Source organism: Chrysemys picta, chromosome 5 (genome assembly GCF_011386835.1).
Source record: "Chrysemys picta bellii isolate R12L10 chromosome 5, ASM1138683v2, whole genome shotgun sequence".
NCBI classification, from domain to species: domain Eukaryota; kingdom Metazoa; phylum Chordata; order Testudines; family Emydidae; genus Chrysemys; species Chrysemys picta.
Genome location: NC_088795.1, coordinates 48,699,275 through 48,723,622, shown reverse-complemented (window position 1 = coordinate 48,723,622; position 24,348 = coordinate 48,699,275). Strand labels below are relative to the sequence as shown.

The following is a 24,348-nucleotide window of genomic DNA, read 5'->3' as shown; positions in this document are numbered from 1 at the left end:
TACTTTATCCCTTTTAGGCGTAGTTGTTTCAAATATCAAATTTAACAGTCGGAATCCTTCCAGAACAAATACACCAAAATTCTCAACTTCAACGTTTGTCTGTACAGTTAATCAGGATCAGAAATTTAATTACTATTTTTGTCATATTTATCTTGCACAGTAGCCACTATCTCTACAGCACATAGGTTTTGACCTCATCCTCAGGGAGATCATTCTGACCTGACATTTTCCTAGCAAGCACATGGAAGCTATCATCCATGGCTTCCGTGCTGATCATTTGTTGCTCCTCGCTAATCATCTACAGAATATGTCTGTATAAAATGTGAGTCTAACCTCACTGAATTTTTCTATTCTTTCACTCTGTATCTCCCCTCACAAATCTGCATGCCAGTAAAAAGCATTCTATATGCTCATGGATTTCATAATGTTAACCAGTGATGTGTAATCATTCTCCTTTTTTAAGATTGTTGAAAAAGTTTGCTCCAGTGAAGCTAAGATTCATTGATCCATACATTGTAGAATTGAGATGGTATTTGTTGGAAGAAATTCATATTTTATTATCTTACTTTCTCTCATTAAATGTTCACTGCTGGCGAGTATTCCAACATTATCAGCAATTCCAGAGCTGTTAATGGAAATCCCTTAGAGTGCAAGTAAATTTTAACACAGGGAAAATATTTTTTTTAAAAAATGCCTGAAAAGAAATGTAGCATTCCAGGAATATTGTGCTCTTTAAAAAAATAGACACAGTTTTAATATTAACATGCTTAGAACAATGAGATTTTAGAGATTTATATATTACTAGTAATTTCAGTGTGTGGGCTCCAAATGTGTTTAAAAAAATCAGGCTCTCCTTTTTATCCTTAAACTAAGTAGATTGCACACAGAATATGATATTGTAAGTTTTGGAGGCAAGGGTCACCAAAAGAGACCAACTTCCTCTATGTCATTAATTTGCTTTTTTATCAATTCTTCCTTTGCCATTAAATCGAGAAGCTTTTGTCTGAAAATCTCAATGAACTCATTAGAAGCTGACATGCTGTCTCATGCCATGTGTCTTACTGAAATGTTTTAAGCCATCCTTCACTAGCAACAAGTCGGGTCCTGGTGAAATTGCAGAGCTTTTGGCTGCAAAATGGGACCTGAAATATTGGTGTCCTTGCGGTGACTTTGAAGATAGTACATAAAGAGACCTTTTCCCAGGTTTTCAATATCGTAGAGTTTCATTATGTTCCTTGAATCCCCGTTGGAGTCTACAGAAGCTACAAAATCAGTGTTGCTTTTGTAGCTCTTACATTAAACTGTTGCTTCCCCAGACTGAATCTAGTAACAGCTATCAACCAACGTCTAATCATTTTCAACCACATAGTGCAAACAAGCTTATCAGGCACATAGTTCCTGTACTAGAGCAAGAAACTTTCTTTCAGGATAATTAAGACATTAGTTATTTGTTGGTTGTACAAGCATTTTAAGGAGCAGATCTACTCAGAAAAGTGAATTCCTAAAATAAAGGTGTCATGCGGTTCTATATTTCCCTCTTATTTATTTCCAGATCAAATGAACTCTACCTGGGATCTGAAAGATGAGCTAGGCTCTTTATTTCTTAAACATCTTGCCCAGTAATACAGAGACTACAAGCCAAACTATGCTCTGAGGCATCTGTACAGTTCCATTGTCTTCACTGGATCTTCAAAGGTTTGACTGATTGGAATCTAGTGAGCACAATAACAGAACACAGTTCACCCTTTATAAACATGTTGGCTATGTGGTGCATATGTGTATAAAAACAGTAATAACTTATTAATTACCAAAGCAAGCAGATTTAACTTAATACATACAAAGAATAGATCTTGTGAGTGGGAAGTGCCCCTTTTACAGACTTTTCAAAATAGAATAATACTTTAAGACTGAAACTCCTAAAGATATTTCAAAAATCAATTGTTAGGGAGAGGCAAGGTGGGTGAGGTATTTTTTATTGGACCAACTTCTGTTGGTGAGAGAGAAAAGCTTTTGAGCTACACAGAGATCTTTCTCAGGTCTGGGAAAGGTACTTAGAATATCACAGGAAATACAAGATGGAACAGATAGTTTAGCATAAGTAGCTAGCATATAATCTAAGGGACTTTAAGGTGATGTCTGGCTTCACCCACATAGTTGTTACTGGAGCATTTAGTGCACTGGCTGAGGTACGCCACATGTTGTGATAAACATGTGTAGGATGTATGGATCTTGAAAGGTGTGTTGTTGGGAGTATTGTAGCAATGGAGATATGTCTGTACAGGTTTTGCATCTGTTGTTATGAAACCAGACAATCACTACACTCTTGAATGAACTCAGACAGGAAAATAAGAACAAAACACCTTATCACTTGTGTGTGAACACTTGTCTCAAAGTGATCTGACCTATCAGTCCTCCTCCTAAACACTTTCAAAAGAGAAGCCTGGGAGCTTAAATTTGTATCTTTGCTTAAACGCTAAAAATCATGCTCTTAAATGAGGATACTAAATTTATGGCTTATTACAACAATCTTATAATCCACTAACCCTCTTCTCCCCCTTTTCTTTCCCCCTCCTATGACTACAGGCATATTAATGGGTGTAGAGTCAATGTCGATATAGATACTGCCTTGCTTACATTAACTGTTACTGGCTTTCAGAAGCCATCCCACAATGCCCACACTGACAGTATAGCAGGGTCGTCGGGGGGGGGGGGGGGGGGGGGCAAGTGGGGCTATTTGCCCCAGGCCCCGGGCTGCACAGGGGCCCCCACGAGAGTTTTTCAGGGCCCCTGGAGCGGGGTCCTTCACTCGCTCCGGGGACCCTGGAAAACTCTCGCAGGGCCTGGTCTCCCAGAGCTGCTTCTGCTCCAGGTCTTCGGCGGCAGTTTGGTGGCGGGGGGTCCTTCCGCCCCGGGACCCACCGCCGAAGTGCCGGGTCTTCGGCGGCAATTCGGCGGCGGGGGCCCCCTGCCGCTGAAGACCCCAGGCCCCCTGAATCCTCTGGGCAGCCCTGCAGTACAGTTGGTACAAGCTAGCCTAGTAAGGATGAGCACCGCTGACACAAGGAGCATAGTTTGGACTTGCAAAAACAATTTAATTACTGCAGCAGCTATACACCAACGTAACTTAGGTCAACATCATTTTGTAGTGTACAATGCCCTGAGGAAGCCACCCTATCTTGCTCAGCAAAATACTGGGTCCCGTAACAGGATACCAAAAGACCAGCTATCAAAAACCAGAATCATACAGCCATCTGTGTCATTTATTGCAATACAGTGTTATACTGCATGCTGATTAAGACAACATGTTGCTCCATGGTTTTTATACGCCCAGTGTCTACCCTGACTCTGTTATATCTTCGCAAGCTTTACTCTGAGGAGTGAAAGAACCACATATAAAGTAAACATACACATCTATATTCAGACTATATTCTCAAAGGTTCTCAGAGATCATGGTAATGAGTTCAGCATAGATATCTACAGAAATCTCTCCAAACAATGGGAAATAATCTTATTCAGTAGGAATGGATTGAAAAAGCAATCTGCCTGGTACCTGGATTCTGGCCAGAATCTTAGTTAATATGTAATTACATATCTAATGAAACAACCAACAGTTCATCTGTTTTTTTTTTATTTTATCTTGTTTTAATCGTAGCAATATCATAGATTCACCTCAAAACAATAAGAATATTATTAATTGTATTGATAGAATATTTTCTGAAGGTCATAAGTCAAACCAGTTATACAGTATACCAATCATTCCAGAATTACATTCCACATTACACAGAGTATTTAAGTATCAGAGGAGTAGCTGTGTTAGTCTGGATCTGTAAAAAGTGACAGAGTCCTGTGGCACATTATAGACTAACAGACATATTGGAGCATAAGCTTTCGTGGGTGAATACCCACTTCATCAGATGAATGGGCGTATTTAAGATATTTTATTCCTCATAGTTTAGCTTTTATGAATATCCCCTTGCTGTAATATTTGTAAAAACCTCCGTAAATAAAAATGTTCATATCTTGTGTTTAGATTTGCAAATGAATTGCCTGAACTGATGTCTTGCCTACCCTGAAATAAGGTTTAAAAATATAAACGTAATAAAGAGGTATCTCTTGGCTCACTGATAGCTCATACCAAATATAAGCAATTAACATTGTCTTGGTAAGTGAGACCTGCTGGGGTTTGTAGCCTTTACTGAGCTTCAGATGCTGAGCTGATCATGTTATTGTACATGGGGTGTTTTTTCAGGGAAACTGTCACAAACAGTGAGAAGTAATTGGATACTATTAATTCATGCTACTCAATTCAGAATAAAGAATATGACTGATTCCACAGAAGAGGGATATACAAGCCCTGTGCGAGTAAAAGGCAAAGTACAGCAAATCTCGTATTACAAGGAGGTTACCCTAATCTCTATACTTTTGAAAAGACTGCAGAGCCCAGAAGTTATATGTATTTATTTTCATAGGCATAGGTGTGGTTTTGTCTATTGTGAAATGTCTGGCTTGAAAAATATTTTGCACACATGGACCAGTTGTTGATGGGTTTTTTTGGAAAGGGGGGAATGGGGAATGACACTTCTAGTCAATCCTGTTTTTAGGAAAGGCAGATTTTGTGTGACCTGGATCCATTTATAAGCCTGTGCAAATTGTGTGCTTTGCCTACAGATTTCTGGGATGGGCAGGACAATGGAAATCAACCTATGGAATCCATTTCTGCATCACAGAATATCACATAATTGACACAGTATGTGAATCTGTCTGTGGGAAGGGGTTTCCAAACTTATGCTAATTAAAGATAATGGATAATATTTAGTGCATTATCTAGCCCCAGATATGGAGCTGTATTAAAGCATCTGCAGTTGGCTTGGTACGCTTTGTTCCTAGCTTCTAATCCAGGGGTTGGCAGCCTTTCAGAAGTGGTGGGCCGACTCTTCATTTATTCACTCTAAGGTTTCGCGTGCCGGTAATACATTTTAATGTTTTTAGAAGATCTCTTTCTATAAGTCTATGATATATAACTAAACTATTGTCGTATGTAAAGTAAATACGATTTTTAAAAATTTTTAAGGAACTTCATTTAAAATGAAATTAAAATGCAGAGCCCCCCTGACCGGTGGCCAGGACCCAGGCATTGTGAGTGCCACTGAAAATCAGCTTGCGTGCTGCCTTTGGCATGCGTGCCATAGATTGTCTACCCCCGTTCAATCACTGAATAAATACCTCTGAATTCTACCAGGGCAAGGAAATGAAATTTGAGCTGTTTGTGGCTAACAATGGCCTATTTCAGTGAAAACAATGCCCCCTTTTGGAGACCTGTTTACTCCAAATTTGAAAGTGTTTCACAACTAACAAGACACACTTATGTGGGGTATAAAAATATCAGCAGATCTACATTTCAACATCACTTCTTTTAAGCTGGTTATCTGAGATCTGCCCTATGGAACAGAGGGAATAATTTATTCCTGAAACCTATGGGTACTTCCAAACAATAGTTGTAATATTTTATAACATGTATATTATTTTTTTCTGGCAATATTTCTCGTTGGAAGGAATTTTCCTGAATAATTGACAGCATTATGCATGTTAATTTATAACTGCAGTATCAGTTTGGCCAAGACATATCACCTTTTGGAAAGAATATTTTAATATCTTTTGAGTACCAGTGTATATAACTGGCTGTATTTTTACATGAACGTTGTTGTTGTTGTTGTTTTCTTTCTTTCTTTCTTTCTTTCTTTCTTGTTCTGTCCAGGCTGTACTTTAAAAAAACACATTCTATTCCTTAGGATATGTTTTTATCTGAACCATTCCAGCACAACAATGCTCTTTTTATTTACATTTAAAATAAATGATCTGATAGCATATTCTTCTGAGGAATACATAAAAAGAAATACAAAAAGTTTCATCAAGCCACTTGTCGTCCTCATTTGTGCTTGTGCTGTATTTGTGTTTTGGGTCTATGCCCTCTATAGTTCCTCATTTGATACATTGTTCACCCTTTCTGTAGGGATAAGGATTGATCCTGCTATCGCTCAGGTGCTTTAAGAATATTGATATTCATGGGATGTCTAGTAGATCTTACATGTGCAGCCACAGCTTAGGAAATCCTTGTAGGGTGTTTTATTTATTTATTTATTTGTGCTAAAATTTCTATCATGCATTGAGAGCTTCGGAGATCCCTCTACTCCCATTGATATCACTAGAAATTGAAGGCATGATGTTGGACTCTTTTAAAATATGAAATGATGAAAATGTAGGTGCTGGTGAGCCATAAAGTTAGTATTTTATGGTATCTGAAGATTCTGGTTATCTAGTAAAGATGATGATTGTTGCAGGACTTCAGATATCTGTATACTAACACTTATCCATAGATAAGCACTGCAGTGATTGATGCAGCGGTGTTGATTTAGCTTGTCTAGTGAATACCCGCTTAATTGATTGCAGACTGTTCTTTGGTTGACTCCAGTACTCCACCTCCTCGAGATGAGTAAGGAAAGTCTTCGGGAGAGCATTTCCCATCAAACCAGCCCAGTGTAGACACTGTGGTAAGTCGACTTAAGCTATATCAACTTCAGTTACATTATTCAGTAGCGTAACTTGGGTCAACTTGCCACGGTAGTTTAGACCAGCCCTTAGGTGGCTTTGTTCTGGAAAAAACATCCCTATTTGCTTCCTTTAGCTCTCCTATCAAAATGCTTTAATTTACAAAGTTCAAGAAGATGTTAATTGCTCTGTGCTTTGCTCTTCAAGAAAGATCTATGTACCTTATCCTTTTAGTTACATTTCAAATACTGTGGGTATGTTTTATCTGCACTAGGAGTAGGACTATTACATCCAGTTTTCTAAACTTGTATGTCTAAATGATCCTTACCAAAACCGCCTTTTTTTCTTCACTTCCTTCTGTTCAACTAAAGATTTACAACATTTTTATCTTCTTTTCATCTGTACCTCAGAGTACATGAATATTTGCTTAATATACATGCACAAGTCACTCCCCTTTTTCACTGTCTCTGTCTTTCTCATAGGCCATTCTCTCCTCTACTGACATTTCAATTATTCATTTTATCCTACCATTTCACTGTAATTACAAGTGACAGTAAGCCTTTCAGTTCTTTATGCTGCTCCCTTATATAGTACATCTCATTTATTAGATCAAAGGTATCTTAGCCGATGTCTACACTACCACCGGATCAATGTTCCAGTGATTGATGCACTGGGGGTTGATTTATTGGGTCTAGTGAAGACCCACCAAGTTGACCGCAGATCACTCTCCGGTTGACCCTGATAGTTTACCCCAAATGAGAAGAGTAAGGTAAGTTGACGGGAGACACTCTCCCGCCGACCCATAGTGGTGTAGACACCACAGTAAGTTGACCTAAGCTACGTCGACTCCAGCTACATTATTCACATAGCTGGAGTTGCGTAACTTAGGTCAGCTTACCACAGTAGTGTAGACATATAGCCTCAACGTTATTATTTGTGTACTCTTGCCTTTTTATTTCACTCAGTTTTTGACTTTATTTTTGTTGTTGTTTACCAGCAACATCCTAAATCAGTGGTGGGCAACCGGAGGCCGATCACGGTAATCTGATTGTGGGCCAAGAGACATTTTGCTGACATTGACCATCCACAGGCACGGCCCCCCACAGCTCCCAGTAGCCACAGTTCACCGTTACCACCAATGGGAGCTGCGGGAAGCGGTGGACCACAGGGACCTGCTGGCTGCCATTTCCCACAGCTCCCAATGGCTGGGAACAGTGAACTGCAGCAACTGGGAGCTGTGAGGGGCCATGCCTGCAGATGGTTAACCTCAGCAAAATGTCTCGCGCCCCACAATCAGATTTCACTGATGGGCCACATGCAGCCCACGGGCCGCAGGTTTACCACCACTGCCCTAAATTATCTGCTTCTAAATCCCAGCTTGGTGCTCTTCACCCTCTGTTCGACTGATACATCTCTTGCTGATTTTTCTTGTGTACTAGTCACTTCTTTATGTTGTTGTCTCCTTCCTGAGCACCTCCATTTTTCTTCCTAATTTAAAGATCTCTTGCCTAGCCCCAGGGCCGCCCAGAGGATTCAGGGGGCCTGGGGCAAAGCAATTTCGGGGGGCCCCTTAACATTTTAAACTGAAAACATTTTTTGCCCCATTATAGAAGATTCACTTGCATCCTCTATGCATTTAATAACCACACAACCAGACTGAAATACACACCTTATAGTTCCAAATTCAATCTGTATTTTTTCTAAGGAATCATAATGCAACATGTGATATAGTTTTGACTGATAGAGATCTCCTACAAAAGTGCCTCCAGTAGTGTAAATTACCTTCAAACTCAAATGTAAACAATTATGACATTTGTATCCATCCCAATTAAGAGCCGTATGATGATTATTACACACACACACACACACACACACACACACACACACATACACTTAATAAGATATTTTGTGATGAATAAGCAATTAAAGAGATGTCAATAAGAGTCTTTTATAGTCTTATTGATATAGATGGTCAGGATATATTCTGATGAAACTTTTTTTTGTTGGAAAATGCCCGTTCATAGGTATGGGTTCCTTTAAGTAAATCTTTCACTTTGAAAAAATATTGGGCAGGCAGTGTCTTTGAAATTGTAAGAGAGAACCTGTTTCAACACTGTCAAAATGTAGGTTTTAATTTTATCATTCTAAACAACTTTTTACTTCAGACCTTTAGTTTATTTATATGAAAATTAGGTGGTAAAATATAAAAAAAATCAAAACGAGAAAAAAAACCTTTGGATATTATCTAAACAATGTTCCAATTGATCTGATTTTTAAAACAAAATTTGGATCTTAGTTTATTACAAATGTCAAGATTTCAACATTTTGTCTTGATGGGAAAATTTTTCAACATCTCATAAATTCTTGCGAGATGTGAAAACGGTGTCCCACATAGTTCTAGTTATTGGCCTAGAGAAAGATTCCATATGGGTAGTCTTTAAAAATGACACATTTGTGGAAAATTTCCTGACCAGCTCTACCCAAAACCTTTTTTTCTTTTTCTTTCTTTTTTTTTGGGGGGGGGGGCAGGTGGAGGGTTAAAAATATAGATTTGTTCAAAATGGAAACTTTTGAAGAAATGTATCTGTTGGATCCAAGATGAAATTCTGGTCAGAGAGAGAGACCTACCCCAGACTAGCCAAGTGGTAGGGCATTCACTTGGTATGTAGGGAACCCAGACTCAAGTCCCTGCTCCAAATCAAGCAATAACTGTATACTGTAACTATTAGACTCCAAATTATCCAATAGTCCTTCTCATTTTTTCATGAAAAATTTCAAAAGGACTTAGTTTCATTCTACATGGTAAAAAAAAATAATAATATCGAAACCTCAAGATTTTTCAGGAAATGGAATTCTTGTTTTCTGACACTCCCTAATATTTGATATTTCTTATTATAATATTTTTTCTCAGGGGATTCTCTCTCTTTCAAGGAGACTCCTAATCTTTAAGTTGTGTATTGGTGCTGACATGGATTTTGCCAATGAAAAGGGCTGTCATCTCAGTGGCCAGAGATTGACTGTCTTTTCTTCATCCTCAGTCAGCAGGTTGAAAGAAGGGGGGGGGGGACCCACTAGATTGCAATAGAAAAATACTATACACTACACTTTTGGGTCTGCTGTAGTGCAGCCAATATCAAGCTTGAGAAACATGCTGTGTTGCAATTGCTTATCATGTGTCCTTTGCCAGCAGTGTCTTAAAAGAATTTCCCTGGCACAATATGCTGTGATTGCAACTACTCAATGTCCACCTGAGAAAATTACTTTTACTATTAAAAGCAAATGGATAGAAAAAGTTCCATGCATCCTGCTTCTACAACACCATGTATCAAACAGCATAGAACAAGACCACCAAAGTACACAGAAAAATGAGGAATAGTTTATAGCAGTGGTGGGCCACATGCAGCCCGCAGGTTATCCACCACTGGTTTATAGTATGTTTATATTTAAGTCTATCACTCTTTTCTTTAAAGCCATTCCCCTCCTCACATATATACTCTCTCCCTCTCCTCTTCTTCCAACACCCCAGTATGAGTCTCAGGTCCCTTTAAGGTAATCTATTGTATACAGAAAAATCAGAGTCCTGTGTGACTTCCTTAATAAGAACCTTATTTTTAAAAGAACACAGCATAGATAATCGAGGCCAGATTTTTAAACGTGCTCCGTACCTTGTAGTTTTTACTGTTATCAGCTGATGCTGAACACATTTGAAAATCAGATTTTCAAATTTCTAAGTAGTTTGAGGTATATTTAAAGGATGTTTAATATGAAGTACTCCTGTTAGTACCTATTTTTACTGTTCATGACCTGAGCTCATCTGAAATATTTTCCCTACATGAATTTTTGATGAAAATGAAAAAAAAAATCTTTAGGTTGTATCATAATTTTCCATTGACATTTTAGAGTTTTTGGCTAAAAATTTCAAAACCAAAAATTTGTCTGAAAATTGAAAGATCTTAGCCAAAATATGTGGATTAAAAAGAAAATCCACAGAAAGCAGAAACTGTTTGTGAAAATATTTGTTTAGTCAAAAAAAACCACCTTTTTGTTTGGAAAATAGTTTTTGATAGAAAATTTTCTACCAGCCCTCATAATCACCATAATTTATAAATGGACAACTTAAGTAGGAGTGGATTATTGCCTGGCAAAAAGATACATGTTTAGGCCCAGTGCAGCTGTTAGTGGACAATTTTCCTAATATGGGCATTACTGGCAAAGACTCATCCTCATAACATGTCACTTCTGGTTGTGGCAGACAACAATGAACTGCTGCACAGTAATCAGTCAAATTTGCACATTATGTACATGGGGGGGAAAAGGATGGTGATGGGGTAGTAGCATTTTAAGTATAGACATCTGGTGAAAACTCAATAAATCAAAGCATGATGCAAAGGAGATTGTTCTAGTTGGAGAGAAGGGTTCATTTGTGGCAAATCATGGCTCGGTGTTATTACCTATCTTTAAGCACTTATATGGACTCCATTATTTTAATATCTTAGTGCTTCGCAATCCTTTAATGTATCTGTTCTCGCAACAACCTTGAAAGGTAGGAAAGTGCTCTTCTTAACATTTTTCAGATGGGCAATTGAGGCCCCAAAAAACGAAATGATGTACCTAAGGTTTCATAGGTAATCTGCAGCAGAGCAGGAAACCAAACCAGGGTTGCCCAAATCCCAAACTAGCACCATTGGTGCTAGTCATTTATAAGAAGCCAAAAGAATATGAGGCTTTTTTTATATGTCCTATGTATTAATGGGCAGAGAGGATGAGTTGGGCTAGCATGCTGTTGATATCTTACTCCAAAAGTGTCTTGAAAGAAAGAAAATAAGCAGCAACTTCTGACTTGCAATTACTGTTGGAACAAGTACAGCCATAGGAATTAATTAGTAGAGAATGGTGTATTATTACTGTTGCTCCCACACAGTCTACAAGCAGCAAAATTGCAGCATTAGTTAAGCAACAAGAAAGGAAGATGTCACAGGGATGGAGATATTTTTCCATTGTTATGTCAAGAGCAAAAGACACAACAGCTACTGACATCAGTGATTAAAGGATTGTGCAGTTTTTCTAATATATCAGCAGAGAGTTAAGTATGGATTTTATCTCCCCTTGCCTGGAAACCTCAACTATGAAAAATCACATAAAGCACAATCATAGTGAACATCAGAATGGCTCATAGAAACCATGGAAATTGCCATATTAGGTCAGTCTAGTGCTATATCTAGTCCAGTAGCCACCAGTGCCAGAAACAGAAGATGATGTAAGAGTCCCTGGAGTGGAAACTTATTGAGTAAGCTCTCATAGAGACAACTTTTTCCTTCACCATGCAATTAGGGATTGACTTTTCCCATGAAACATTAAGTTTTATATATCTTAAAGATTGTTTTATATCCCTTAAAAATCTTATCTAGTCTACCTGTGGAAGTCCATCTTTTTTTACTCCTACTACGCTCTGCGATATCTTTTGGCAATGAGTTCCATAGATTGTGCACAGTATGGCCCAAACATTTGCCATCGCTTCAGCTAATCTTGCACTGCATGTTTGTCTGCTGCTCAAGAGCTCCATACACATTGTGGACTAGACCCTGAGTAGTATCAGGGGAATGCTTGGTGCCCTTCAGAAAGAGGGTCTGGCTTTAAGCAAACCTCTGCTGCTGAGCTGATCCATCCATCAAAAATGCTCTAATTATGTTGCCTGCTAAAGGCATAAAGGCAGTGATGGGCAACCTGCAACCAACATGACCCTGCAGCCCACAGGTTCCCATAGTTCCCATTGGCCAGGAACGGCAAACAGCTGCCACTGGGAGCTGCAGGGGGCCATGCCTGCGGATGGTCAATGTCAGCAAAATGTCTCGTGGCCTGCAATCAGATTGCCCTGATGGGCCGCAGGTTGCCCGCCACTGACTGCATTAAGGGATGTATAGGAACCCTGGCCGTATCCTCTATGCTGGTAACTGTGGAAGGCGGTATAGCACCATCTCACTCAGAGATTACCTTATTCTGGAGGAATCATATAGTTGCTTACTAAGTCTACTTTAAGCAGCAGAGCGATGCAAAGCTAGCTATGTACTGGAAAATCAAGTCTATTGTACACAATATAAAACAATAGCTATCAAATATATTATGCTGTTGGTTGCTCTTTCAACCCTTGGAACAATATTCTTCTATACTATAAATCAAGTTAATATACATACACAGTACCATATACAAAAATATATATTAAAACTATAAATATAAGGCTCAAGGAATGTATAGTTTTGAAATAGAAATATTAGTTAAATCTGCATTCACTAATGTCTTACAAATATTATCACACTTCCTGGGGAATTTGTTACTTATAAAAATGCTGTAAGACATTCTTCACTGCAGTTTATTTTATAAACACAAGTTGCTTCATGAGGTTGGCTATAAATTCTATCACTCCCAAATTATATACAAAATAAGCCTGAGCATGTTTACCCTGTAATAATATAAAAAGCTGAACTTATTTACAGGAAGCTTCAGAAGGAACCCTTGGTCCTGTGCTGCTGATACAACATGAGTGGGCCTTTCTGAAGGGGCAGGGGGGGGGAAGGAAAATCCCTCTGAGAACCATCTTCTAAACAAAAGCCGGAACTTCAAAGCAGTGCAACACTTCTAGAATCCTATAATAAATGAAGAGAAAATACCTTGCCCATTTACATTTCTTTGTTCTTATTTACCATTTCATGTAATGTCATGAAATTGCTAAATTTTCATTCACCAGCTTCATCAGGATTCAAAAACAGCACCATTATATACTTCACAAATTGACTGTATTAATACATATTTATGTCGGGAGGAAGTAAAGGAGTGATTGAAGGGTTATTTTTGAGCCAGGCTGGAAGTCTAGGTATAGTGCTTTAACCTGCCAAGCTGGAGGCCTTTTGACTCCAAACTTGTGTAGCTCTTACAAAAAATACAATCGATTTGTAACACTTACATTTATTATAAATAATCAGTCACAGGTTCTTTCCCAAAATGGGTCACACAATATTCCCTCTCTTTCTATCTGGGATTGAAGTGACAAGCAAAAGCGTAGTATAGATTCAATTATAACCTTCTAAAGAAAATAGATAATTGTAATACCTATAACACTGCTCTACAGCCAAAATGCTTCTGAAATAAATGTAGTCAAACTTTACTAATTCTGGGTCACTGAGAACGAAAATGATGGTTAAAATTGTTGATTGGCTCTAGTTTTCAAGATATGCTATTGGGTCAGTATATATGACCCTTGACTTGGGAATGGCGGAGGATAAGTGAGTTATAAAGGGAAAGGATCTCAATTAAAACCAGAAATGACTAAAATACATCTTTGACTGGATCTATGAATAAATCTATGACTGGGTTTGGACAGTACTTGCTTTTTAGGCAAAACAATGAATGATGCAACCTGAAGCTGGTATTGCGTCATACATGATATGAATTGCATCATGTTATTCCTAGAAGTCATGGATGATGCAATCATAACGAAGCTTACATCACTCTGCTGAACAAATTGCCCTATATCAGCTCTAGAAATCATACAGTATCGTGCTCTCTTATTTGTCAGTGTTTGATTTTGCAAAGGGACACATTTCTGTTTAGCCAAAGTGAGCAGAGATGCCTCATACTTGTGTGAACTGTGCAGATAACTTCTGCTATGTTTGTGGTGAAGTGACTTTTACATCACAAAAGCGCAGTATAACCACTATGGTTAAGAAAGCCTATCACCTTTATTTTGGCTGCAAAATTGGAGATCAGGACAAGAGGTGGGCCCCACACATATGCTGCAACACTTGTGCAACAAATCTTCGCCAGTGGTTGAACAGGAAAAGGAAATCTATGCCTTTTGCAGTGCCAATGATTTGGAGAGAGTCAACAGATCATACCAGCAATTGTTACTTCTGCATGGTGCCTCCAGTTGGGAAAGGTGTGTCAAAGAAGAAAAAGTGGACTGTGCATTATCCAAACATTCCATCAGCTATACGCCCAGTACCCCACGGAGAAGGACTGCCGGTTCCTGATGCAGCAGAATCATTCTCACTTGAGTCAGACGAGGAAGAGGATGAAACTTCTGGTCCTGAACCATCAATGTCACAGGACCCACATTTTCTCCCATCCTCCTTCTCTGAACCACACCTCATAACACAAGGTGAACTGAATGACCTTGTCAGGGATTTGGAATTACCCAAGAGTAAGGCAAAGCTGTTGGGCTCCAGACTACAGCAGGGGAATCTCCTGGTAGGTGATGTTAGGGTTTCCATGTTCCGTGACCGTCAAAAGGATCTTGTCCAATTCTTCTTCATGGAAGGTGATCTTGTAGCCTGCAACATCATCGATGGTGTGATGGCAGCCCTCAACATTGTTCACGATCCAGATGAGTGGAGACTCTTCATTGATTCATCGAAGACGAGTCTTAAAGCTGTTTTACTGCATAATGGCAATGTTTTGCCATCAATTCCAGTTGGTCATGCAGTCCATATGAAGGAAACCTATGACAACATGAAACAACTTTTGAGGTGCATAAACTATGACCAACATCCATGGCAGCTTTGTGGCGATTTAAAGGTTGTTACTCTCTTGCTTGGTCTGCAGACTGGATACACAAAGTACTGCTGTTTTCTCTGCGAATGGGATAGTCATGCAAGAGATTCCCACTACATCAAGAAAGATTGGCCACTCCGACAGTCATTGGAGCCTGGGAGGAAAAGTGTTCAGCATCCACCACTTGTTGAATCAAGGAAGATTTTGTTACCACCCTTACACATCAAGCTGGGTCTGATGAAGAACTTCGTCAAGGCCATTGACAAAACACAAGCAGCTTTCAAGTACCTCCGTGGAAAATTTCCAAGGTTAAGTGAAGTTAAGATAAAGGAAGGTGTCTTTGTTGGTCCTCAGATTCGTGAACTTCTTCGAGATGATGCATTTGACCATGCACTGCTGGGCAAGGAAAAGACGGCATGGAAAGCCTTCCAGTTAGTGGCAATACATTTTCTCAGAAACAACAAGGCAGACAACTATAGGTTGTTGGTGGAAAACCTCCTCAAGGCATACAAAAGCCTTGGTAGCAACATGTCACTAAAGATATATTTTTTGCACTCTCATCTAGATTTTTTTCCAGCGAACTGTGGAGCAGTGAGCGACGAGCACGGTGAGTGATTTTCACCAGGCCATTGCAACAAAGGAGAAACGCTATCAGGGCAAATGGAGCCCATCAATACTTGCAGACTATTGCTGGACAGTGACTAGAGATGCTCCATTTAATAAATACAAGAGACAAGCCAAGAAGCGCCGAGTTGACACTGAATAGAACTAAACTATGTACATAATAGTTTTTTGCCTTTTGTTTCATAATACATTTTATTTATATAACCCTTTTGCTGATTTTTAAAGTGTTACATAAACAGGACAGGAAATATTATTATGTAAAGCAACCATAAACACATGAAAAGACCTAGGTTTTTAATTTATGATTAAAACTCTATCTACACAATATATATAGACATAAAATGTAAAAACTTAAATATTTTAGAAACAGTAGCCAATCAGTTGTTTTAAAACTCATATTTGAATTCAGCACATCAAAATACATAATACATAGCACATTTTATCTCTGAAGCAGACGACTTCTCAAAAATTGTAGACCAGTGTAATCATTAAACAGCACAAAATCATCCAGATAAACAACCTATGAAGCCAATTGGGGCATTCTAATAAATTCATTGCATAGTTGCTCTATAAAAGTTGAAGATGATACAGGGAGAAAAATAACAAGAGGAGAACCTCAGAAGGCCAGAGATTCAGTTGGCTCCAGTTCAGAGACTGGGAAAGATGTCTTATACCCTACATTATGCAGATGTCATGGATGTATACCCATATTTGTTCTGGTACTCCAATTATCATAAGGTCAATGAATGCCATATTCCATTTGTGGTATTCTCAGTGTCCATGTTAACCATAATCATTAATATTAAGCATTTACATCAATCCTTTCTCAGTTATTTCCTAACATTTTTTTGTGTTAATGAGGTCTAACAACCAACCCATTGTCTAGCAACCTAACTGATAAAAATCCACTAAACCCCCTTCTCATGGGAATTTTGCAGTCTACTGTCCCTTTTGTGACCTTCTGTTTATCTTCTCTGAATAAAAGTGCAAAATTATGACCTAAGGTTATATTCCTTTAGATCTATAGCGGAGTGGCCAAACCACGGCTCTTTTACATTTAAAGTGATGCTTCTGCCCTGCAGCAGGGTGGTGGGGCTCAGGGCTTCAGCCCTGTGGAGCACACCTGTCAGGGCCCTGAGCCTTGGCATGCACCTTCCATGGGGCAGAAGTTCCAAGCCCCACCACCCTGCCGCAGGGCAGAATTCTTGAGTCCCTGAAGGCATGCCTGGCTCTCGAGGTTATGAAGATTATAGTATGCAGCTCACAAGGTCAATAAATTTGACCACCCCTGGCCTATAGTATTGTAACTAAAATGCAGCCATTAGCATAACTACTTCAAATAGGCCTCCTACTAATACAGCAAATCCTAAATATAGCATGCCTGATAACTCATTTACTTATGTCCACCTACTTGTCCCCTATCTATACATGTTTCAACTAATAAGCAGAACATCAAGGTCAGTCATATACCTATATACACTATTATATTTATTGCAAAGAGCACATGCAGGGGAAACAGGAGAAAGGTCACAGAGGAACACCCTGATCTCTTGATGCATGAGTGATTCCTTTGTGTTTTGTACAGAATTAAGCAGTTCTATACTTAAGCAATTAAGAAATTAAGAATTGTCAGTGCTTAAAAATATATAATAATTAGAAATGCTTGGCATTTTCAAAACAGTCATGTCTATTAATTTTTTGTTAATATTTCAAAATATATATATTTCAGTTTAGGATTATTTACAGATCTCAGGGTGAATTTCCTGCCATATTTCCTATTTGCTTTTGATTTTATTATAGGGACTACTTTAATTTAATTATCTTGCCATTACTTTGGTATCAACCTGGGTCATGAGTTCATTAGACATTGTGCTAGGGTGTGACAAATTAGGATTAGTTTATATCAGTAAACTGTTTCTCTTTGTTTCTCTTCCCCTCACCTCCACTCCAAAGGGTCAGACTAGGCTATGTATGGATGTGAGGTTCAGAATGCAGAACTAACAGTCAAGCAGGTTTTTTTATATGTAGTGTGACCTTATTTATCATGCCAATAAATGTCAGCTTTAATGTTTATGTTCTACTTTTGTTCACCAAGTAATCATTCACAACTCTATAAAGAGGGTTGATTGTATGTTGTTAGTAGGGAACAATCAACTAAATACTGTTTTAAAAATCATACCAAGTAATCAAATAAAGCAAATTCAGCTACTCACTTATGGAAAACATTTCATTCCTATCACATATTACTATACCATAGATTGAATTGATGTCTTTCACTCTGTCTCTTTTTCTATTATTTATTCATGTTCTCCAAACATCTTCTATTTTGCAGATAATCTGTAAAGTATATTTATATGAATGGCATTTGTAATTACTAAGAATTTTTTTAATAGTGAGAGCTCCATCTGTTCTAAAGGGCAACCTACAATAATATATAATATAATATTTAGAGCAAGTCAAAAGATTAAGAAAAGCATATTAGAGGTGCTATTGTTCACCTCTAACATGCTTTTCTTAATTTTTTGACTTGCTTTAAATATCAGTCTTTCTAAAAACATTGTAACAAAAAATAGAACAATTAACCCTGCTACTGAAATATTTTTCTGGTATTATCATCACTACAAATTTACAAGAACAGAGAATTGCTGTGCATAAATTGCACTTATAGATAATAGCATAAATTTCTCCAATCTCAACAAATTATGTAAAATTACTCAAATATAGTTGAGTCTATATATTCCTAATTTGTCCCCCTCGGAGACTCCATTATTAAAGATTGTATTACTTATTTGCCTCCACAGACTTACGTTGAGTACCTTGAAATAAAAATTACCTTAAAACTTTGTAGACAGTTATATTTTATAGTGAGCATTTTGAAATGGTTTAGACATTTCAAAAATATATGACTTATGAGATCATTTCTAGATGTTCAGCTGCAACAGTTCTATGGCAGTGACTATAGAAGGCTGTTAAGATGATATCACCACATCACCAGCAGAATATCATCTTCATTCATTAGGTATGATTTATCACCTGCCTCTGAGTGGAAATCTCAGTTTCCTTAGAACTTCTTATTTTGGATGTAAGTGTAGTGAATGAGCAGGAGGAAAGAAGAACATAGAAGAAGCTTTCAAAGAGTCTCTCTAGTGGTCTGCAAATATTTTGAAAAATTGAATAAGTTTCAGGATTATGTGTTGAATGCACAAACAGGGCAAGTGGGAAATTCAACACTTTTTAAAGATTTTAAGTTAACTCTTATATTTTATGACCCATGAAAAACAGCCTTTTGATTTCTATTCTGCTGTAATGCCCAAGTATGTACTATGCTGACATACCAGAGCACACTAATGAAGCATGGAATCAGCCAATATGGAGGCTTTTGTAGTAAATGGCAAAGTTTTTAATTAATTGGCATGCTCCTTACAAAGTCTTTCTCATAGATTTTTACCTCTTTCCTTTTATTTTTTTCCCCCTTAATGTTTCCGTTTTCTCTCCTTTTCTAGGAAAGTCCTGTAGTCACTACACTTTCTTCAGACCTCTGCTTCTTTCCTCAACTGGTCATTTCCAGAAGTGTATAACCTGCTGGCTCCCAACATTCCTTGTTAAAGCAACATAACCCATAACATTGTGCCTACTGTTTAAAGTAGAATGTTACCACTGAACTGGGAATGTGTTAAGGGCATTTAGTATTATTTTCTGGGGAAACTCCTAGCCTATCCCTCACCCACTAATGCTATTGATGACCCTGAACTAAGTGGAACTAGAGTATGGTTTCTAAAGATGGGAAAGCAGGCAGTGAAGGAAAAGGATCAGGATTTAATTTCAGAGTTTATTTAGGGAGTCTACATGGCTTTGTGCCATGGAATATAAGGAAGCTATTGCAGCCCTGAAGCTGCTGTCAAATCCACTGTGGAGATTTGTTGTCTGAGACACATTTTTCCTTCCTTGTTTCCCACAGAAGCACAAAGCCTGGGTAATTGTTTAGCTGTGGGGACATGTGATTTTGCACTCTATGGCTAAGATCCCTAGTTGGAGTAAATCAACTACATCCATTTCCATGAGCAGAAGAGATGACCTTTTATCTACAAATAAATTGAAGAGTACTCAAAAAGAGATAGATATTGATTATTCTGACTTTTTCACTGTATAAAACAAGAATCAATGTACAACAGTGAAAACTTAGCTATTATGAAAACATTTATAGTTGTATGAATATATAGAAAATTGAATAAACTCCCAAAGGAGGAGGAGGATGACATTGCAATTTGAGATATAGTGCAAAACTGAGGGAGGTGAGGAAAGCAGAATGGAAGCAAAAACAGTAGGATACTTGAGAGATGGCCCCAGAAACTCTTTGAAAAGTAGTTTGAGCATTTTGACTAATATATCCACATTCTGGCTGGCCTGTTTTTTTCTTTTCTCTGTACTGAATTTATGGCATGGAGTTAGCAGGCCCAAAGGAGAATTTATTTAATAGATGAAATATGTGGTAGTATGAGTGGGGAGGCTGGGTTACCAAAATTTATGAAAGGAGGAGGAATGTGGTTGGTTAAAAAATAAATACATTTTGGAACAACACAAACATATGCCTAGCATAGTTCAAACTGTTTGGTTAGATGTCCACCCCTTTCCTACATAATGTAGGTTCTTTGTTGCTGAAATGTGTCTTCAATATATTCCGTTGGATGCCTTGCAGACTTTGAGGTGATGAATAAGTAAACAATTATAATCCTCACCACCTTGGATAATAGTCACACTGTTTATAGAGAGGGCAAACATACCATGAATTAAAACTATTCAGAAAGGGGCATTAAAATTAGAGCTGGTTAGATGATAAAAACACTTATCTGCAAGTATTTGTTTGAAATTTTACTTGAATTTACTTTCATAGTGTTCACGCCCTATATAATGGGTGTTTATCCCACCCTAGCCTAGAAGGGGGTAGTGAGGCTGGATAGGCCACAGCTGAGGGGAATTAGTGGCCTAAGTCATCCCCTGAATGATGATGCAACCCAGATCAGAAGGAAAAGAGGGTGTAGTATAATGCCTTCAAGCTGGTAGCAGAAAAGGGCTGTTGAGAAGGAAACTGTAGCCATTCTGTGGACATTAGAGCCGGTGTAGGAGAAGGCTCAGGCTACGTCTACACTACGGGGGGGGGGGGGGGGGGAATCGATTTCAAATACGCAAATTCAGCGTAGCTAAATTTGACGTATCTGATCTGACTTACCCCGCTGTGAGGACGGCAGCAAATCGACCACCGCAGCTCCCCCGTCAACGGCGCTTACTCCTACCTGGGCTGGTGGAGTACGCGCGTTGATTCGGGGATCGATTATTGTGTCCTGACGAGATGCGATAAATTGATCCCCAAGAGATCGATTTTCTACCGCCGATCCGGGCGGGTAGTAAAGACCAGCCCTCAGGGAACTGACAGCAAGGTTTAAGATGGTGCAGAGTTTAGCTGATTTGAGTGTTCGTGATCTGGAGCTTGGAATAGAGGTTGGGCCTGGGTTCCCCTACTAGCCACTGGAGAAGTGAACAAACCAAGTAGTGGAATAGAAGACTGCCTAGGAAAATCAATCAGTCAGTGGGACTCTGGTTATCCTGGAAGGGGAGGATTATTGTGACCTGGTAAGAGGTCCAAGCCATGAAGAGAGAGCACCCTGAATTGCACAGAGAAAGGTTGGGAGGAAAAATCAGGGGGGATGTGAATGAGCAACAGAAGGGGGTGTTGGACCTGGAGAGAGCTAATCCCCAGAGCAACCAGGAGGAGTTGCCCTGGAGGTGAGGGGATCCTCTCACATCCAGTCTATAGAATAAAATATTTGAAAGGATACTCACTAAATAATAATGAAGACATACAAGAAAACCAATCAATCATCTGTTCATGGAATTCTTTGTAAATAATTACGAAATGAATCCTAGTGTGTTTGAAATTTAATTGTTTATAAGCAAACAATATAAAAAAAGAAATAATAAAAAGGTAATGCAGTTCCATAATATGTGTGTGTGTATATAGCAAAGAATGATATCATTCTGAAAAAAAATATTGTGTCAATCTTGTGTCTTGCCAGACTTTCAAGGGAATAGATGAATCAAATGCTGCTATTGACATGTTATGGCTATCCCCTTGGAAAAGGTACAGTATTTCTCTTAAAATTGAGTACCTGTTTAGAGCAATGTGAGACAGATGTTCTGTTTCAGTGGTTTCTATGCCAGAGGTTGTTTGCTTGTCTGTGTGCTTCTGTGCTGATTAACTTTTATGCTATGCTGCTGAAAAAACAGGCTCTGGGAGCTCAGAATAGATCCATAAAATAAAGTTCTGCTTCTTGATGCTATAATTGAAAACAAAGATGGACTCAGACTAGAGCACTAGATCAGTCCTCTTTGACAAAGTCTAGATCTGGGTCTGAACTTGTTGACTTGGGGTCCATCTCCACCTGAAAGAGAAGAGGACATACACACAAAAATGATTCAGTGTCTTTATTTTCTTCTCATGGCAAATTAGCTCATTAGGGGGTCCTGCTTCAGTTTAAGCAGATAATTGACTTCAATGGGATTTAAGTATGTGATTAATAGTGTATTGAATTGGGCCTAAAAACAGTAGCAATATGCAATCTCACAAAATTTTCAGTCTGATTGCTCACCTGCAGTCTGTGCTGCTGAAAATAATGGAATTTATTATGTTGTTCAAAGAAAGTGGTGGTGGTGGTGTTTTTAATCTTCAAAGCTTAAATGTGACACATCAGGGCCCATGCCTAATCTTAAAGGCAAAAACAAAAGTTTACCAAATTAAACTAAGATCAAAGGAAACTAAACATATCTGGCGGAATAGGCTCCTATACAAGACAAAGCCCCAAATATCGGGACGGTCCCTATAAAATCAGGACATCTGATCACCGTAGTATCCCCCAGCGCCCCATCGTATAATAGGGATAACAGCACTCCTCTACCTCACCGAGGGGCTGTGATGTGAGGCGCTCAGATACTATGGTGCTGGGGCCACATAAGTATCACAGGAAGAGTGGTAACTTATCTATATCACTGCTATCCCTTCCCTAGGTTGGGACCCTTCTTTTCACCTACCCCCCTCACATTGCCCTCTTTTCTGAATGTAAACTTGGTTCAGAGGGCTTGGCTGCATTTCTTCTGAGTCCCCTGCATTATCTCTTCAACACCTTCCCTCCCCGCAGGGATTCCTGTTTTACAGGTTCATCTAATGCTTCCAGTTCCTTAATTTAATTACCAACCCTCTTTGTCTTAATCACCCTGCCTCTGTTTGTAAACAAAACACTGACTCCCAGCCCCAGGGACACAAGCTGGGAGAAGCACCTCTCTGCAGAACACACATTCCGCACTAACATTGTCTCTATGTATTTTGCTGCCCCAAGCACGGCAGTCAGGTGGCTTTCGGTGGCATGCCTGCGGGAGGTCCGCTGGTAACGCGGATTAGGCGGCATGGCTGCGGGAGGTCCGCCAGTCCCACGCCTTCGGCGTACCCTCCGACAAATTGCCACCGAAACTGCAGGACCAGCGGACCTCCCGCAGGCATGCTGCTGAAGGCAGCCTGACTTCCGCCCTCACGGCAACCGGCAGGCCACCCCCGCGGCTTGCCGCCCCAGGCACGCGCTTGGTGCACTGGTGCCTGGAGCCACCCCTGAACACTATGTAGGTAAGAGCTCCGTCTGGGAGAACACCTCCTGTATGAAACTCAGGCTGGGGTGGGAAACCCCACTCCCCCCCCCCCCAATTAGCACCCTTGACACTGCCTTCCTTATAAAGGACTTTGCCTTCATGCTGGGCCGACGTATACTGTCCGCTTGCCTGTATCAAATATACTAGCAAGTTATAGTGTCCACATTTTAGGGTGCTTAAAGTCCATTTGAATACACAAGATTTAATCTCAGCTGAAGACAAGTGACTGTCCACTGGTGTCCGGGCCTTGTCGTGGTGGGACAACTTTCATGCTCTAATGATCCCCTGAGTCTGTGTCGGCAGAGGCTTTTTGCCAGATTGATCTGTGGGAGAGGAGCCAGACAAAACAGACACCCTCGTCCTCCTGGTTGGGGGTTGGGCATAGAGCTAATAACCCTGTCCTGCAAAAAAACAAAATATGTTACGAAAACAGAGATGGAGAAATCAACCATTACTGTGTGTGATGGCCTTCAGGAGTCAGTGACCCCTATGACTGCCAGTGGTGAAAGCTGAAAGGAAGCCACTGGCATGAAGACTGAAGTGCTCAACACCAAAACAGAAACCAAACTTGTTTTTTGGAATGTATGGACAATGTACGAAACAGGGAAGCTAGCTCAGGTCACAGCAGAGATGAGACTCTACAGCTTACGCATCCTGGGTGTCAGCGAGAGCAGATGGACAGGATCAGGAAGATTAACAATAGCCTCGGGAGAAACTTTGCTGTATTCTGGATGCGATGATGGACAACACCACGAGGGTGTTGCCATCCATTAGATGAAGGGAGTGGAGGATTTCCTGCTTGAATGGAAGTTCATCAGCAGCAGACTTATGAGAGCCAGACTGAAAGGGAAACACAATAATATCACCCTGATTCAGTGCTACACTCTGACAAATGACAGTGATGAAGAAGTAAAGGACAAATTTTACCTTATATTACAGGTG

At 39.3% G+C, this 24,348-nt stretch overlaps 1 long non-coding RNA gene across 2 annotated transcripts in view; it reads left to right on the top strand.

Annotated features, from left to right (window-relative positions):
• Window positions 1–24,348, top strand: part of LOC135983630 (uncharacterized) — a 206,118-nt gene that overhangs the window by 87,880 nt on the left and 93,890 nt on the right. For both annotated transcript variants that reach the window (XR_010601351.1, XR_010601352.1), the window contains exon 3: window positions 21,786–21,850. This is a non-coding gene — a long non-coding RNA (uncharacterized LOC135983630). The remainder of the gene's footprint in view (window positions 1–21,785; window positions 21,851–24,348) is intronic.